Below are 12,856 nucleotides of genomic sequence, written 5' to 3' on the forward strand. Positions count from 1 at the left end.
AAAAAAAGAATAAAGGGTGAATAAAATGTCTGCAGAGAAGAGAAATTGCAAATCACGTTCAGATGTCTGAACTGTAAAGAAAAATAAATAAATAAAAAGACAACGAATGTGTTACAAGCCTATAAGATTTGGTGTAACCTCTTTCTTTCGCCATAGTACCATCAGTTGCCATTCAAATACAATCCTAAACTTTTCAACAAGTCTACAGAGCAGCATGCTGCAGCGACATGGGGACTTAGAGATGAAAACCAGAATTTAAACAGCTCTATATTGCCATCTAGAGGATTTACTGGCTCGTTGCAAGCAGGTTTGTTTGCAAGAAACAAGGTTCCTCATAGAGGAGACATGTCACAATAAATTCTATTTCAATATGTTTTATCTCAGGATGATAACTTAAATTAAAAGAAAGAAAACTAAAAACAAAGAAACTGACGATCCAACATGTAGAGTTCAGTTCAGTCATTTCTAACAATGTTGTTGTAAATTAGCCTTATGTGCTGCTCAACTTGCCAGATAGTCCTGCAGGTTAGAGCCTGTGGGATCAGTGTTAAAAATTAAAAGGTTGAAATGGTTTTTTTTATTTATAAAATGAAAGGCCACCATCACTAGTGTTTAGGGGCAGAGCCAGACTATATTTTAAAACAACAAAAAAAGGCAAGCACCTTCTACTTCCTGTAGACCAATAAGTGTTCCCAATTACTACTCATAACTCATACAGGATAAAGCATGTAAGTGTCTTTATCTTGTGCTTAAATACCACATTAGTTTTTGTACCCAACACCTGTTCATGGGGAAAAGTTACAAATGACTGGACTCTAACAAACCAACTATTTTGATGGACATGCTCTTATTTTCTGACATCCCCTTAAAACTTGTGTGTAACACACTTAGCAGGAGCAACACTATTTATGTTACTGTTCATTTTTCAGTTTTCTCACACCACTAGAGTTCAAATGACCAAAATCAGAAAAATGAAAATCAATAGTTTTCTTGGAGAAAGGATTCCAAGATCAAAATATGAAGCATGCATAGAGTATGTTGGGAGGAATCCCAGCATAGTTAAATGAAGTGTGCACTTGTTTCATTTAGGATGAGATGCAGTCTCATACAATTTTGGAGGGCCCATCACCGATGGAGGCTAGAGAAATATAAGACCATTTGTAGTTGTGAAGTTATGGAATAGTGTTTTTTTCTTTGTTTGTTTTTATTCTTTTTCTCTGGGGCTTAGAACCCCTGCATGAACTTCTTCTCTGTCCTCTATATGCCTACTGAGTTTTACTCACTGCTGACACCCTCTGGTCTATACACACATTGTAGATTATGAACTGTTCTTTCCCAGTGTTATTATTTAATCTACTGTTACCTGTGAAATAGAAAAAGTTTAAAATCCACAATCAACTAGACTTTTAGCCAAAATTAGCTATAATTTTTTTTTATTTTACTTAAATCAATAAGTAAGTAAATAAATTAATTAATAGATAAATAAATGAGGTAAACTATTGAAACAATCTGCAATACTAAACACTCCTTAAGTTTACGATCATGCCTAACTTGTGTGTGTGTGTGTGTGTGTGTGTGTGTGTGTGTGTGTGTGTGTGTGTGTGTGTGTGTCTAGGTCAGCTCAGGCCCTGCTCTGCAGACCGACAGCTGCCTCTCAGCAGGTAGAGTTTGTTAAGTCCTACCTTTGGCAGCTCTAAATTTGTCTTTTGCTCCTCCCCTCTGCTTTTGATTGGATTAGATTCTGGTTGTGCTGCTGCACATTCTCCACTGGATTACCTTAATCTAGTCTGGCTGGCAGGTGCTTTTGAGACCACAGGCTTGAGAATTTAAATTTCATGAAATTGCTCCTGAAAGGACACCTATGGTGCTGATTTTCACATTTCATCATGTCAGGTTAGGTAGCTCGACAAAATTTACAACTCGAAACCCAACTGATTCATCCTGTCTTTATTCAGTGATCACTTTTCACACAGCTTTGTGGTCATGTAGTAACCCCAAAATAATGCTCCTCATTAGAACTAAAAGCTGTTGGCTATTGTTGTATTACTGTAAATATGACTAATGTTGAAGCAATCCTTTGAGAATGTAAAATCCATTTCCATAATAAAGGCCAGATAGTGAAATAGACTTTCAGCTTCGGGGTGGGCGTGTTTGATAGAAGCAACTGGACGGGTTTGTCTTTTATCATTGTCCTAATTAATGTTAATTTTTCAGTTTTCTCGCACCACTAGAGTTCAAATGACCAAAATCAGAAAAATGAAAATCAATGGGTTTTGTCTTTTATCATTGTCCTAATAGGACAGAAGACTCAGACCAAGACTTCTGAAGACAGAAAACACATCTGAGTATCTTGTGTCACAGCACATCATAGAAAGTTAAACTGAAGTATGACTAAGCCTAACAACAACAATAACCAAAAAATGTCTCACATATGTTATAAGTGATTTCATCCACGCGACAAAAACAAAGACCCTTGTGACCCAGACTTTTTCAGGAAAACTTCCTGATTACTGGCCCAATCACAAAGTAGCTCAGGTAGGCTCTCACCTGGGACATAACAAAACTCAGAGACCGACCACAATGACGCACAAAATTTGATACTTCAAAGAGGTAAATCCAAATTCACATTTTACTGAGAAAGTACAGAAACATTTACCTTTGAAATTTTAATTTTTTGTGGTTAACCTTTATTTAATCAGGTTGGTCCTGTTGAGATTAAAAACCTCTTTTTCAAGGGAGACCTGGCCAAGACTGGCAGCAGCAAAAACAGAAAGTTACAGACAAGAATCACAAAAAGAGACAAAGTACAGTCAATGAAACACAAGATAATGGATTAAGATCACATTTCAGGAAACAACTGTTAAAACAACTGAGCTAAAAAACTGACATCTTAAGGAATCAGCCTCCATGTCCTTCAGTTTAGATTTAAAAACATTCAAGGACACTAGCTCCTTGATGTCTTAATGTCAACAGAAAAATAAACTACATGCATCTTCCCCCTGATAGATAAAAGAGGTTCATGCTGAATCGTCAAAAACAAAATGGTTTTTATATTCAGGTTATTATGCACATATTTAAAATATTTATTTCAGTTTAACCCAAGTCTTCTCTACTGAGTTACCTCGGACCAAATTCTGTTTGACCAGGACTTCATTATTTTCAACCATAATGGCCAGACTATATTTTCTGCAGAGTTAGATATCATCATTATTTTGTAGAGTGAATTTTTGTGAACCAAGATGCAAGTGATAGAAATTAGGTTGCAGTACCACCAATGACCACAGGATGGTGGTAAACACCTCCATAGGGTGTAAGAGCAGAGTGATGCTGTTATGTACTGAACTGTAACTCTAAGAAAGGTTGAGTGAAATACATGAAACTATTCTGCTGTGTTTTATTCATTTTTTAATTTTAATTTCATGGTCATCATCGTCCGTTTTTGCTGCACATTGTCCGTCCCTGTGTCACTGGTGGAAAAGGTTGCTGCCTCAGGATATCAGCACAGCAGATGACCTGGACTGTAAATACAAAGTTGTGCCGGATCGGAGAGATCTCTAACCCCAGATTAGGGCTCACATCCAAAACACATGAATCACGCGCACGCAAACACACACATACACAACCAAAGTGAAATCCTCTAAGTGTGTACTTGCCGGCTGTGCTGCCCTTCAGCCCTAAAAGATGCCAGGGGAGAATTTTACTCCTACGCATCTTTTACTATCACATGTGTTTCATACAGGGAAGGCAAAGGCTTCTACACAGCAACAAACAAAAGATATCCTTTAGGATATCCAGGCTGCAAATCCAGAAACGATGCACATTCACATCAACTGTAGGAACAGCAAACAACCTGCAAATAATGAATGTTACAAAACCAGAATGCTATCTGCAAATCCAGACACCACAGCTTTCTGAATGTTTCTGCAAATGTAAATTATCTTGAGGACTTGCTGCGCTGTTGCCCCAGTTAGCCACTGGACATCCAGCAGCAGTAAGAAATGACTTTCATGGTGAAATGTGAAATGACACTTGGATTTCACTTCATGTGCTTTCCTCTCTCAAAACCCTTTCATTAATTCTTATTATAGCAGTTATTGGCTGTAAATACAGCCAGATCCTGCAGTGTGGGATCAAATCTAAGACCAGATGAGCTCCAGGGGTCCTAAAGTGTCTCAGCCTTACGCAGTGTAACTGCACGTTTGTCCCTCTGCTTATTTTTAATCTGCCTCTGCTGCTGCGAGCCTCCTAAATTAGTGCTAAAGCTGCAGTGAGTCGCCCAAAGCTCGGATCTACACTTAAATCCTCAGAGTGCAGAATTACAAGCAGAGTTTCATGTTTTAGTCAGGAGAGATGAGCGATAATCTGCACGTGTGTAAACGAACTATTAAGAGGAAGTCAAGGACCTTGAATGTCCGATTCCTCTTCTTTGGTCTCTATCTTCCTGTGTCTCTTTACACTCAGAGCTCCCACTACTGAGGTGGCCCAGTTTTCTTCAGACATCAATAATCTCATTTTGCACTCAGTGATGGAAGAGCTATTTTTTGAGGCCACACCAAAATTCTTTGTTTTTCCAGTAGTGATAACTATTGAGATGGTAGTAGCTGATATTTCACACACAGTCATTCACTTTTCAAAGATAAAAGAAAAGAAAAGTGTACAATAAAGTGAACTGCATCAAGCACAAATATTATCAAATCCAATCAATGACACATATGTCATTGTTCAAAAACTCAAAGCTCCTGTGAGGAAATCCCAATTTGCATGAGGTCATCGCCCTACATGATCAGTGGTCTGCTCTTTAAATTTCAAAATCTTAAGTGTGTGTTTGCATGGATTCCCAGTCATACCATTTTCTAGACAGTTAACATGCACACAAAGAAAACTGTAAATCCATGTTTGTATACACATTTAACATTAGCATTTCAGTTTCTGATTACAGGATCTTATTTACCTGGGCACCTGTTGTAATTACTTTTTACCACACTTACTGCAGCAACTTTTAAATTGGAGACATTGGAGAGATCACTGTGACTTATTGTGGTCTTTGCACTGTTGCGATGTCAATACGCTGTATCCCCCCTTATTCCCTGAAACAGTAGAAGAGAGCAACAAGAAATTCAACATGTCCTCCTTATTCTGATTTCTAATATTGGTATATGTTTAAGAAATGTAAAAACAAGAGAATTTTTTTTTTTTTTTTAATAAATAAAATAAAGAGTATTATTTGTAAATAAGTTGTTTACATGAGGATGTTTCTGATTAAGACTAGAATGCTCTGTTTGGTTTTCTCTGAGATCACTACATCTAAAATCTCAAGAGTCTGCCATGCAGACTTATTCATACTGCACGTGATTTTACTCTCAACCAACATGTCCTTGTAGAGCCCCCTTGAAGGATTCTCAAGCAGTTGTTTCTCATCAGGAGATTATTCCCCAGCTGTCCCAGGGTCCTTCAAGTCTTGATCCCTGACCATCAAATCCCCTTCCTCTTGTCTGACCCCTGCTTTGCCTCTCTGGGATAAGTTGTGGTCTGTAGCAGCAGGAATCAGGACCAGAAGACTCTGCTGGTTCTTACAGAGAAACACAGTGTAGGACACAGGTGGAACATGAGTTTATTATTTAGGATTCAGGAGAGCTGAAAATTTCCACCTAAATAAAATGCTTTCATTCAGCAAGACCCAAATTTGTTGAACTTACTAGTTGTAAATATGTTGTGTGAACATAAAGTTTTTAAGGTTACTATTACTTATTTGCATGTTTGGGTCCAGCTTAATTTGTAAAGGTTGTTTCAACATATTATATACCGGTATGTCACTAAGGTAAGACCTTTGACCCGTGAGTGAGGAGGGTACACAGTAGATATAAGACCCTGCTAAATGAAACTGTAGAGGTGTAGACTGTCTGTGCACGACTGACTGGACCAGCTGTGTAATCTTTAAAACACTTCATTATAACATTAATCAACAAAGCGTAGTCTATATACACATATTGGTTCATCAACATAAAACAAACTTTAAAAATCAGTGGGTACATGGGCTGGGCCATATGAAGCACAGACAGCCTGTCCATGTCCATCTGACTTTGCTTGATGGATTGGATCATTTGTGCTCAAGCACTAAAACACTGAACACTGAAATCACATCAGTATCTGTGATTATAAAAAAGGGATTGGGGTCATTTTAATACTCAACTCAGAAGTCTTTGGTGACATATCCCTACAAAATCTTGCAGCAACAGCATCCAACTTCTGGATCTTAATCTTTCACAGAGCGGTTTAGCCAACTGGACTCGTGCAGCTCAGAGGACCCTGATTTAAAGAGGGATTCCGTTTTCTGCATCAAATAAAAACAAAATCCATCGTCCAGCAAAATAATCCCCAGTTCATCCACATTTTGGTGCAAGTGTATCTAAAGTTTCACAGAGAGTATGTGAAACCTTTGGAATTAACTGGATTTCTGCATAAAATGCACATAAAATGTGTTCGGGTGATCATCTAAGTCCCAACAATATACAAACACCATCTCTTCAAACTAATACTACAAAAAATTATATGTTTTTATGTTTTTACTGAAAACACCATGGAAACACTCACAATGCAGGGCCGACTAATACTTCTTTTTTAATGTACCATGTTTCCATGCACAATTAAATTGAAAGATATATTTGAGTAGGAACTTTTTATCTATTTAATTGTCACTTATAATAAACAATAGAGACTACTTAGCAATACAATAGCTATTTTAATATTTATTTACTCCATTTTTATTTTAATTATTTGTAATATTATTTTTGTTATATATTTTTTTAAATCTTCTCTGTACAAACTTCTTTATTATTATTATTATTATTATTATTATTATTATTATTATTATTATTATTATTATTATTATTTATCTAGCTCTAGTATTTTCCATTTTTGTAATATTTAGTGTGAATTTACAAATATTTTACGGAGAGATTGCAGTTAACCGGAGTCAAGTTCCTTGTATTCTGATACAAACGCCTGTAAAGGAATAGATTTTCTTATGATTTACTTTTTTTAAAGTAAAGTAAGTAAATTAAAGGGTGTTTCATTTGCCAGTAAAACAACATTATGATACTGACTTGTTAAATAGAAGTTGTATTAACCAAATATGAAGTTGAAAGATTATAAAATTGATTGGCTCTCAGACCACAGCATCAAAAAAACATGTATTGCTCAAGCTGAATTTTTTGGTCCAAATTGGACAACAAAATGTTTTATAAAGATAAATAAACATGGTCAGATTATAGCCAGTGATTATCAGGATGTCAGCATGAGTGGATAATGTCCTGCCTGCTTTTTAACCTGATGTAGTTTTGTGCATGTTGCCAAGTCTGTTGACATGTAAGAGGTTGATACTTGGATTACAAACGGAAACAAGATTCAACATTTTTATGAAGAATCTGTAAACAGAGAGGTTAGGTTTTCACACATTATGACAAACATCATAAAAACAATATATCTCTGTAAACAGCTTAAACAGGATTAAGACTTGAAGTAAAATATAATCAAAGTGACAGCTGAGTAAACACAGTTAAGCCTTCCTGGGAATCCAATATCAAACTGCAGTCCAATCGGAGCGGCCTCTGGCTCAGTCTGGCCTCATTATCCTCTGATTCGCTACCAGGATTTCTCCAGATCTCCATCGTTTCAATTGTTGGTATAGATTACTGCAGCCCAGGTGACAGGGACGAGTAAAGCCCTTCTGTCCTGTGTGACCCACACGTCCACCTGTGTGACCCTGAGTGGCCTTACTTAGCGCTGATTATTGGATTTCTATAGAGCTGTGATCCACACACACGCACACACAAAAACACTCACACACACACACACTGTACATGTACATTTAAGGGGCACATTAACACATATTAACATGTGCATAAGGCTACAAAAGACAAATTCATGATAAGTGGAGTGTTACTCTGAGCATTGGAGCTGAATCATCGAGCAGCACTGAAGCAGACAAAAAAGCCAACACAAACTGACAGAGTGCTGAGTGTGTGAGAGTGCACGTGCATGTGTGTGTGTCTGCATGCTGTGTTTTTGTATTATATAACAGTATTTAATGTGCTCTAAGATGTCACATGAGGGATTAGTTTGATAGTGACAGAGCTGCAGATTGCTGCTGCTGCTGCTGCTGTCTCGGTGTGTGTATCTGTGCGTGTGAATGTGTGTGTTTCTCTAGAGACAGACAGTCTCGTAATGTATTTCTGTGTAACACTCCTCAAAGTAACTACACTGTACATGCACATGGCTTATATTTTATTCATCACAGCACAATGAGCCTGTGTTCTCTCTGTCTGGCTGATAAGCTCAGAGGCGAGTCCTGTCTGTCTTTTTGACGCAGCAGTGTCCTCATTTTTTTTTTCCAACCAGGAATGGGAGCTTGTATTCAGAGGGAATCTTCAAGGACCCCAGTAGACAAAGTAGCTACTAATCGTTCCCTTGGCTAATCCACTTTTCTCTGTCTCAAAACAAAAAGGAAAAAAAAAAAGGAAACTTATAACATCCTTCTAATCATGTCCGACTAAAAAGAATCTGTAGCTACACCAGAACCAGCAGTTATTACGCCTCATATTTGAGAATCTATATTTAAAAGCCTTGATTATTATTTTATGGTAGACACTGTACAGGTGTGGTTGTGTCTTATCTTTTTATTATTTACAATTCCACTCTTCCGGCCCACTCCTGTCTCTAATATCAACTATCTTCAGCCTTCTCTGTTATATAAAGTAAAAGCATGGCTGCTTTGATGCACAAGCTTTGAGTTAGGGAGCGTATTAAGAGGACCTAGTAAGTGCAACAGGCAAAAAACAGGCAAAGGTGTTGGATCATCAATCTGTTCTTCATACTGCTTTTCCTTATACAGGTCTGATACAGAGAAATATTTACACTATGGACCCATCAATTTACTTTATATGACTTAAAAATTCTGTTTTTAAAACACATTTGTTTTGTTATAACCAGTCTGTACATACTGTATATTAGGACAAGGGTTCCCAAACTATACTATACCAAGGCCTCCCAAACACGTTTCTGGCCTTGCCCCCTTTAGAAACAAACATACAATGCTTCAGAATGTTTTTTCAAAAAATGTCAACTTAAAGAGTGTATTTTCTGACTTTTATTCACCTTTAAAATTATCATCACATTTGTTTGTTTTTTTTAAAAAAAAGCCATATTTACAAAAGTAGGTTGTTGCAAAAGGCAAAAAGCACTTCAGAGCTCTGACAGCTAAGGTGGGATACTCCTTTCTGACATCTAGCCAGTAGTTAGACAGGGGACAAGCCTCAAAGTTCAGTTCAGTTTTATATATAGCTTTATATAATCAGCCAGGTTGACACAGACCACGACATCATCATGCTGAAATTGCTGCTGTCTTACAAGGTGGGGTTAGGTACAGTCTGGATCATGTGAACCTGACGATTACGGCACTTTACGTGTTGTATGTTCAGGACAAATGGTAATGAACAACAACAATAAAAAACTACATATAAATACAAATGTTGAATTCTACTTTTTCCCTTCCCTCCAATTTTCTGAGGCCTTCCATTGTGCTCCCTGGTGGCCAACTTTGAAAACAACTGTATTAGGGGACATGGCTGAGTCAGCATTTTTGCAAAGTGGTGATCAACATCTCTGGGCTTTAAAACTTCCACTTAAAGGACCAGTGGGTGATGTCATGAGTGGGAGATAATATTTATGTTTTATTGATTCAATGCACCAAACTAATCCCAATAATCCCAATAATCCCAATAACACTTGTCCAAAAATACAATAATTACCCCCACCAAGGAGGTTATGTTTTTTTGGAGAGTTTGTCTGTTTGTCTGTGAACACCATAACTCAAAAAATAACAAGCAGATCTTTATTAAATTTTCAGGAAATGTTCAAGATAGAATAAGGAAGAAGTCAGGATCCAGGACTTTTTTAAAGGATTCTTTATCGTTGTGAGATACGGCTGTTTTCACCATATGTGTATATAACTCCACAATAAATGGTCAGATTGCTTTGCAAAACAAGACAAAGACAAGGCCACCATAATTTCTGACAGATGTAAAAGTATGATCCAGATCCTGGTAATATTCTGGATACTAAGATCCAGAATATGAAATATGTAATGGGTCATCCTAATTTTCAACACTGTCAGGAAACAAATTATCGTACAAACCTGAAACTAACACCAAATTGTAGCAGACAGTCTGCTGAAAGGGAGTATAACATTAAAGTAGGACTGAAGTGTTGCGTCCGAATCACAATATGCTTGTAGGAGGTCTGTGCTTTCTGAGTGCTTTTATAGTTATCCTTCTAAACTATTGACATTTTCCCTTGTGGCTAACTTTAACTAGTATAAGTGCTAATGAACAGCAACCAGGCTTGTGATTTTACTCATGTTAGCGCAAATGCTACGTAAGGTATTCCCCTCTAGAGGCATTGTTGTGAAATAATCCTCATCCCAATTTAACAAATGTGGATTCTCTCCGTCTCATCCATGTCTCCCTTGTTACTTTCAATCCTCATAATCCTCCTTAAAAGAGCAATCCACACATTAACACTCACAGTCCAGCAAATAAACACTGTCATCTCCCAAGAGCATAATTATGTCAGAGATCTGTCAACTTCAGCCTCTTTTTGTTTCTTTCAGCCCTTTCTACCATCATGGCTTCACCCCTGCCCATCTGTTTGTCTTTATAGAGCCATGAGTAAAGCCAGCAGATATGACTGAACATGGTGTAACACCCAGAGTAAAGGCTGATATTCTGCTCAGTGATAATCTCATTTGTTTGTTATAGTTATACATATTTAATGCGGTCATGATTTATTGATATAGAAAAAGCTGCAAGTAGCATATTAAGGACATAATACATTATTGATTGTTAACTTTGAGAAGACCTTATAGAATATACTGATCAAACAGGCCCAGCTTTAAAGTCAGGCTTGTGATAAAAAATTACATGAAGGAGAATTAAACAACTTCAGAAAATCACATTTTGATTCTAAACTTATCTTTGAGTCTGATCCTGACCTGTGAGTCACTGAGCTGCATCATCATCATTGTCCTCATCATAACTACAGTAAGAACGTCCTCATGCGACTGATGCATTTCACATTATAAATACATGAGTGCACCAGAAGCGTGTGAATAATAAAACAAGGAGAAAACAAGACACATCAATTACAGCAGGGAAAGAGCAGAGCAGAGTCACGTCAATACTCTGGTTTTATGGGAGATTTCAGATCAAAGCATGACTCAGAGAGGCTCATGTAGATGACACTCAAACATCACACTGAATGCAGCTTTTGAGCTATTTAAACCAAACTGAAACTGTGAGTGTTTTAATTTTCCTGTTTGTCTTAGTCAACTCTCATTAGGAAGGAAATAAATTACTCACAGAATTTTGAAATGGCTTACAGTAGATCCAAAAACTTGTGTCTGTTTGAGTGTAAGTGGTTTGCAAACAGAAAAATGTTGTCAAGCATGCATAAGCAAGACTGCAGTGGTGGATATGCTGAGGAAAACAACTAGGAAGATATACAGTTCTTATCAAGACACTGCAAAAAATTAAATCTTATCAAGTGCTTTTCTCTTTTTTTTTTTTTTGAGTAAAATTTGTCTTGTTATACTCAATATAAGCCACATTCAGCAGGTCAGTCCAGAAAATGTCTTGTTTCAAGTTATTTAAAGACAAAAATGAGGTCTTAATTGTTTGTTACAACTAAAAAATCTGCTTATAACTAGAGCAATGTCTTAATACAAGCAAATTTTCTCTTGGTTTATTGGAAGATTCAGAACTCAATTTTATCTTTAAACAACTTGAAATAAGACATTTTTCTGGACTGGTCAGGTGAATGTGGCTCATATTCAGTCTTAAAAGAAATTTCTAGTGAAAATAAGATAAAAATATTTGATAAGGTTTCATTTTTTTGCAGCGCATGGTGATAAATCATAGTATTGCAAGAATAGAGTTCTTGTTTTTTATGAATAAAATTGTTAGTTTGAAAACAGTTGTACTTTTCACAATAAAATAAGAAATTTACAAGAAAAAGGCAGAAAAAGAGATGTAAACAAAAAAAATCACAAATCAAGAACAGAACAAGAATGAATTATCTTAAAATGAAAGTTGTAGTTTTATAGTATGAAACCGTTTCTACACAGCAAAAAACTGAAATCTTATCAAGTGTTATTCTCTTGTTTTTAGTAAAAATGTCTTTTGAGACTTGATATGAGCCACATTCACTTAACCAGTCCAGAAAAGTGTCTCATTTCAAGTTATTTCAAGACAAAAAATGAGGTCTAAACTGCCTGTAACAAGTAAAAAAAAGTCTACCGGTGGGATAAGAGAAGAATAAGAGTGCGTGTCAAGATTAGAATGATGTCTTAATACAAGCACATTTTTCTGGCAGATTTGTTTACGTGTTACAGGCAGTTTAAGCCTTATTTTTGTCTTTAAATAACTTGAAATGAGACTCTTTTCTGGACTGGTCAGCTGAATGTGCCTCATATCAAGTCTAAAAAGACATTTTTACTGAAAATATGACAGAAACACTTGATAAGATTTAATTTTTCTGTTGCAGTGTAAGCACAGAGAACTCTGGTTCTTTTTCTTCCACTATGTGGGCTGAATATACTTCTTAAAAGTTGAAAACCTAAGGTTATCACATAACTTAAATTCATACCGTGCATTATAAACTGTTGAGATGAGACCCTGGTCATGTGTCTCTAAAACAACTCTACTTAAAGTCTTTTTAACCTTTTTTTTCTAGTGATCTGTGCAGAGAATCTGTATGTTTTTAATCGTTGTGTATCCAGGTTGTTAAACTGACTGGTTTCTAG

The 12,856-nt window shown here is 36.5% G+C and overlaps 1 protein-coding gene across 2 annotated transcripts in view; it reads left to right on the top strand.

Moving 5' to 3' along the window:
• Positions 1 to 12,856, top strand: part of LOC141810512 (uncharacterized) — a 43,699-nt gene that overhangs the window by 1,388 nt on the left and 29,455 nt on the right. Inside the window, exon 3 of one of the 2 annotated variants that reach the window (XM_074698131.1) lies at positions 1,616 to 1,661. The exons of the other annotated variant lie outside the window; for it this stretch is intronic. The gene's annotated coding sequence lies outside the window, so the exon portion shown is untranslated. The remainder of the gene's footprint in view (positions 1 to 1,615; positions 1,662 to 12,856) is intronic. 2 annotated transcript variants of the gene reach the window in all.

The sequence above is a fragment of the Halichoeres trimaculatus genome, unplaced genomic scaffold (assembly GCF_033239565.1).
Source record: "Halichoeres trimaculatus isolate MK-OKI-2021-1 unplaced genomic scaffold, fHalTri1.1 fHalTri1_scaffold_21, whole genome shotgun sequence".
Classification (NCBI taxonomy): domain Eukaryota; kingdom Metazoa; phylum Chordata; class Actinopteri; order Labriformes; family Labridae; genus Halichoeres; species Halichoeres trimaculatus.